This window comes from Tupaia chinensis, unplaced genomic scaffold (assembly GCF_000334495.1).
Source record: "Tupaia chinensis unplaced genomic scaffold, TupChi_1.0 Scaffold146140_1, whole genome shotgun sequence".
Taxonomy (NCBI): domain Eukaryota; kingdom Metazoa; phylum Chordata; class Mammalia; order Scandentia; family Tupaiidae; genus Tupaia; species Tupaia belangeri.
In genome coordinates, this window is record NW_006205995.1 from 3,043,645 (window position 1) to 3,049,910 (window position 6,266).

At 47.1% G+C, this 6,266-nt stretch overlaps 1 pseudogene; it reads left to right on the forward strand.

Annotated features, from left to right (window-relative positions):
- Window positions 1–2,966: 2,966 nt before the first annotated feature.
- LOC114006195 (peptidyl-prolyl cis-trans isomerase NIMA-interacting 4 pseudogene) lies at window positions 2,967–3,212 on the forward strand (annotated as a pseudogene).
- Window positions 3,213–6,266: the final 3,054 nt, after the last annotated feature.

Here is a 6,266-nt window from a genome sequence, read left to right on the forward strand (position 1 = left end):
TTTCTGGTTTATTTTTCCTGCAATCCTTTTTGCAAAAAGCACATATTGCTTTGCTTTTTTGTCTGACGAAAGGTGACATTCGATATATACATTTTAAACTTTCTTTTCAAAAAATGTATATAAATGTATACTAAACCAGCCAGCATAGTAGTTAAGATGGCTGGATCCCCCACGACTAACCTCAGTTCAAGTCCTGGACCCAGCAGCTTGAGAAACACACTGAGTGCATGTGCATGAGAGCCCCAAATCCCAAAAGGAGGGAGAGACAGAGAAGGGATGCAGCATGACCACTTCCCACAGGGGTACATTCTCACGTTCTCTCTCGCCTCAGCAAGCACACATCCTCTGGCAAATAAAAAAGAAAAAAATGTACAAAAATATTTAAATGACAATTTTTATTGTATGTGATTTTGACAAGTTGGTTTGGCTGAATGGAAATATTGCCCTGTTGGGCACAAAGCCCCAAATTTCAAATTAGTTTCTGATGAGTGACCAAACATTTTCTTTTCTTGGTGCACCTGAGTTCATCTATGATTGAAAGAGAGGGAGGGTAAGCAGGTAGTATGGAAGTTTAGGCAGCTGGACCCCACATGGCCAACTGTGTGCTTCAAGTCCTGGACTCAGTGGCTCAAAAAGCATGCTGGACAAGTGTGTGAGCATGCCCAAGACCCCAAGAAGAGAATGGAGAAGGGAATGCAGTGTGGTCATTCCCCCGGGGGGTGATTTCTCATCTTTCCTCTCTCTGGAGAGCACATGTGCTCTATAGCAAAACTAAGGGGAAAAAAAGGAAGAAAAGGAAAGAAGAGGAGGAGGAAAAGAAGCAGGAGGAGAAAGAGGAGGAGGACAAGGAGGCATGATGAGGGTGATGGACCGAGGTGAAGGTATCAGTTCACGCACTTCAGTAAAATTGCCACTAGATGGCAGTAAAGCTCCAAGAATAAGGTCCTAAATGTACTGGGAGTGGCCTCAACAACCTACGTGAAATAACAAGCTATGAACAATGTTTCGGATTTTAGAACATTGCAGAACTTTTAAAAAATGGAGTCACTCTTCAGATAATACAAATTTATATCTTAAAATTGAGTTCTAAACCGTATTTATCGCCCAGTATTCTAACATTACATTGAAAAAGAAAAAGACTGAATCAATCTATTGATCTCTGGTTTGATGGTCTCTCAAATCAGACAAGATGTTATAAACAATAAATATTAAAATTAACATCAAGTTTTAATAACAGTTTTACACCTACAGTTAATTAAAATCTCTTTATTTTTAGTTCAATTTTGACCCTGATTTTAAAAACAAGTAGGAAAAAGGCAAAATCGAAAAGTAAACGTTAAGAATCAAGATTCATTTTCACTCAGGATCTGGTAGATATTTTCAGGAATTTCAGGGGTAACACCATACCTCTGATGACCCTAACAGGTTGTGCAAAAAGTACTACTTAATATCAGCCATAGCCTGTGAGGCCCTGCTAGGCTACAGGAACTGAGTACCTTCCCGTTAAATGAAACGACATACATAAAAGTACAGTTAAAGGCATGCTCCAATGCCCCTCAATTCGACATTTTCCAGAGACAACCGTAACCCTTAGCTCCCTGAGAATAACAAAGATGAATTCCTAGGTAAGAAATAAATGTCCAGGGAACTAGTTGTTGGACTCCCACATAGTCGACCGCGGTTCACGTCCCAGACCCTGTGGCTTAAAACTCACGCCGGGCGCGTGTGCGTGTGTGCCCAAGATCCTGAGAGGAGAATGGAGGAGAAGGGATTGCGGCGTGACCATCCCCCCCTGGGGGGTGATTTCTCGCTTTCTGTCTCTCTGTCTCTCTGTCTCTCTCTGTCTGTCTGGCGAGCGCACGTACCCTATAGCGAAAACCTCTCAAAAAAAAAAAAAAAGAAATGAATGTCCAGAGAGAGGAGTTCAAAAAAGGTTTTACAGAGAGTGTATCCCCCTGTTGGTTCACGAGGGGTCTGGTGTTATGAGATTGACAACCTACCTACTATAAAGCAGAGGCACCTTACTTTGCGTAAAAGTAATGCTACAAGTAATGCACAGCCCACTGCTGCTCTTGTCAGTCATTAGAACCGCAAGTACCCCTGCATGTACTACTGCCCCCAAATGAGTCTAAACTGGAAACCACCCCCAGCCACTAAGAGCATTATTTTTATAGTACTTCCTAGTAGTTGCAGTGCTCTCTCAGAAACCAAAACCAAAACCAAATGAAACCAAACCTGAACCCATGGCAACTATCAAAATTTAACCAAATTGGGGGGGACTAAGAGTTAGTGTAATGGCTATGTCGCTGGATTCCCATGTAGTATACCGTGGTTCGAGTCCCAGACCCAGTGGCTTAAACTCACGCCAGGCGCATATGCATGCATACCCAAGATCTCGAGAGGAGAATGGAGGAGAAAGGATTGCAGCATGGCCATCCCCCTGGGGGGGGGGTGTCTTGCTTTCTATCTCTCTGTCTCTCTCTTTCTGGTGAGCCCTTGCACCCTACAGCAAAAACCTCTCAAAAAAAAAAAAAATCAACCAAATTGGGACCAGCAGATGGCATAATGGTTACAGTGCTGGACTCCCAAGAAGCTGACCATGGTTCCAGTTCTGGACCCAGCGGCTTCAGCTCATACTGGGGTGTGTGTGTGCCCAAGATCCTGAGAGGAGAATGGAGGAGAAGGGACTGTGGCAATGGCCATCCCTGAGAAAGGAGGGGGGTGGGGGTAGGGGGTGGCGCGCACATGAGCATGTGTGTGTGTGTGTGTGTGTGTGTGTGTGTGATTTCTTGTTTTCTGCCTTTCCAGCGAGAGCATGCTGCCCAAAGGAAACAGTGGTTTGGAAAAGGGGTAAAGGGGGAGCAGGGTGTGGGAGTGATATTACCGACAAGAAGGCTCAGGGTCCCAAAGGTGGTGGCAACACAGTAAAGGTCAGTCGCATTCTATGTGAAAAACACAGCAAAATTATGGAAGCCATGGAAAAGTTAAGGTCTGGAAGGAGATTCAGTGAAGTGGCCACACAATATGGTGAAGATGAAGCCAGGCAAGGGGGTGACTGGGGTTGGATGACCAGAGGATCCATGGTGGGACCATTCCAAGAAGCAGCATTTGCCTTGCCGGTCAGTGGGATGGAAAAACCTGTGTTTACAGACCCACCAGATAAGGCAACAACATTTGGATATCATCTTATCGTGGTTGAAGGGAGAAAATAAAATGATATGAAAGACTGAAAAAAAAAATTCAACGGAAATGGAAGCTCCGTTAGAGAAGGGATCTTGTTTACCACGCAGAACCACGCCCGGTTTATGGTTTGCCCTCAGTAAAACGTGTTAACCGAGTACGAGAAGAAAGGCCTACAGGGCAATCTAGACGTGCGCCGCTGCTTCCTCTCCTCCTGCACGCGGGCACACCACGCTGGGCTCTCCACCTCCGACTCACTAGTAGCTGCATCTCTCAGCCTAACTCCTGTGCTCCGTGGAGGACTCTAGAGGCTGGTCCACCCTAAAAGCCAAAGAGCGTAAACAGCGCATAAAGAGCACAGCGCAGGCTCCAGCGCAGCTGCGCTTCCCGGGTGCGAGCTCCACGACCGCGCTTCGCGCACGCGCACTGCCGCGCCTGCCCTCGCGCTTGCGTGGAAACGCCCGCCCCTGCCCCACTCCTGTCAGCCCTGGCCTCGCGCACCGGGCCTGTCCCAGATGACAACGTCCTCGTCCTCGTCCTCGCGCCCACTGCCGCCTTCCCGCCTTCACGCGACACAGTGCTCCTGGCCTGGGAGAAGGCCTGACGCCTCTGCAGATCTTCCCGAATTGCTTGTCTGCAGTTCCCGCCAGGGTGCGCCATGTCTGTCCACTGCAGGCAGGCGCAGTGCGGCGGGGTGCAGGAGTGTGTGGGGACCCCCAGAACGTCCTGAGGCGGGAACCGAACAGGCCAGCCCCCTGGTCCGAAGGGAGCCAACTGGCTCGGACCGGGAGCCACTGCTCAGGCCCGGAGGGAGCCAGTGCTCAGGCCCGGAGGACGGAGTCGCGCCGTCCTGCGCTGCTCCTCGCCTGAGGCCGTGATGTGAGTGGGGGGAGCCGTATTCGCTTTCAGGAGCCACTCAGAAATGCCACATATGACGCCTTCTGTGACCTCCCCGAGCAGAGCGAGTCACGGTCACCTCCAGTTTAGCACATCGCCCCTCTCACAGCAACAGGCACTAGAACTTTCTGTGAAGAGGGAAATGTCGCGCGTCTGCCATCCTGCATGGCAGGCCCCCGCCTGCCCACTGAGCATGGGAATCTGGCTGGTGTGATGAGGAATTGAAAGTTTAATCGTATCTTATTTTGCTTTAGTTTTGAATTTGCCAGAGGGCACGTGTACTTATCAGAGAGAAAATGAGAAAGACCCGTAGGCCGGTGGGGGATGCCTGCTCTGCAGTCCCTTCTCCATTTCTCCTCCTTTGTGGATTTTTGGCTTTCAGCCATAGTGTTTTTCAAACCAGTGGTCTACACTTGAACCACACAGTGGTTTATTTATTTCTTCATTCTTAAAAAGTTTATTTACTTATCTCAAAGAAAGGGAGTGAGGGACCTTCAAGAGGGTCTTCATACAATGATCTACTCCTAGTCTTAGCAAGCCTAGGATCATGGACACCATGTGGGATCTAGCGGCCTTAACCACCAGGCCTCCAACTGGCCTCCTTGTTAATTTAAAAAATAACCTTATTGAGATATAATTTCCATGTCACAAAATTCATCCATTTTGCGTAATAATCTTATTTAATTTTAACCAACTTAAGTGGTCACATATAGACAGTGCAGCTCCATCATAGCTCTTAAAGGTGTTTATATAGGGACCAACAGATAGTGTACTGGTTACATTGCGGGACTTCCATGTAGTTGACTGCAGTTTGAGTCCTGGACCTGGCAGCTTAAAACTCACGCCATGTATGCATGCATGCCCAAAATTCTGAGAGGAGCATGGAAGAGAAGGGACTGTGGCATGGCCATCCCTCTGAGGGTGTTGATTTCTCGCTGTTTCTCTGGCAAGTGCACATGCCCTATAGCAAAAATCTCTAAAAAAAAAAGAACTCAAACAAACAAAAACAAAAACCATGTATATAAATCACTGTTTACATACATTTATTACACAAGACTCTGAACTTTTGTTTTTTAATTTTTTTTTTTGGAGAGTTTTTTGTTGTAGGGTGTGTGCACTTGCTAGAAAGACAGAGAGACAGAGAGACAGGAAGTGAAAAATCACCCCCCCCCCCGGGGAGATGGCCACACCACAATCCCTTCTCCTCCATTCTCCTCTTGGTATCTTGGGCACGCACGCACATGTGCCCAGCTTGAGATTAGGCCACCGGGTCCAGGATTCAAACTGTGCTTGACTACGTGGGAGTTCAGCAACATAGCCATTACTGCTGGTCCCACGACTCTGAACTTTTTGAGGCAGGTTATATTCATATTGTTCTCTTGGTGAGCAAAGTGTCTGATACCTAAGAGATGATCAAAAAGTATTATAAATGAGTAATTGGATTGTAGTGGTTTCTTTCTTTTTTTCTTTTTTTTCTTTTTTTTTTTTCAGAGATTTTTGCTATTGGGCAGGTGTGCTTGCTGGAGAGATGGAGAGACAGAAAGTGAGAAATCCCTCCAAGAAGGAGGGCCATGATACAGTTCCTTCTCTTCCATTCTCCTCTTGGGATTTTGGGCACACACATATACACACACACACACACACATAACTGGCATGCGTGTTAAGCCGCTGGGTCCAACACTAGAACCCAGGTTAACCACATGGGAGTCCAACACTTTAACCACTGTATCACTTGTTGGCCTCTGGATTGTGGCTTTAAGCACTCCACTCTGCTTCTGTGTTCATTTTAGCTATGTTCTCAAAATTCCTACCTAGGACTTTTGGCTTACTCTCTCCAATGGAGATCAAGAACCATGAACCAGGATTATGGCAGTAGGGAAACTGGTGAGTCTGGAAGCTTTTCTATCCTCTCCAAATTATTGTCTTTTTTTCTTTCCCTGTCCTTAGTGGCATTCCTCATTTACATCCCTTTAAAGGAAATGAGCCTTGGATGCCTATCTGCAGAGGTAGTGAAGCAGGAAGAGGGAAGGATATAGCTACCTTTGCTGGGGCTGGTCTTGGAAAGGGGGCAACCAAGAACTGGGGCAATTGGAGGCAACTTTAAGAAAAGGGACAAGAAGACCAAAGGAGGTGGGCCCAGGCTATAGGCGTGGGCCAAGAGTGTCCCAAGGCTCAGAGAGAGTGGGTGG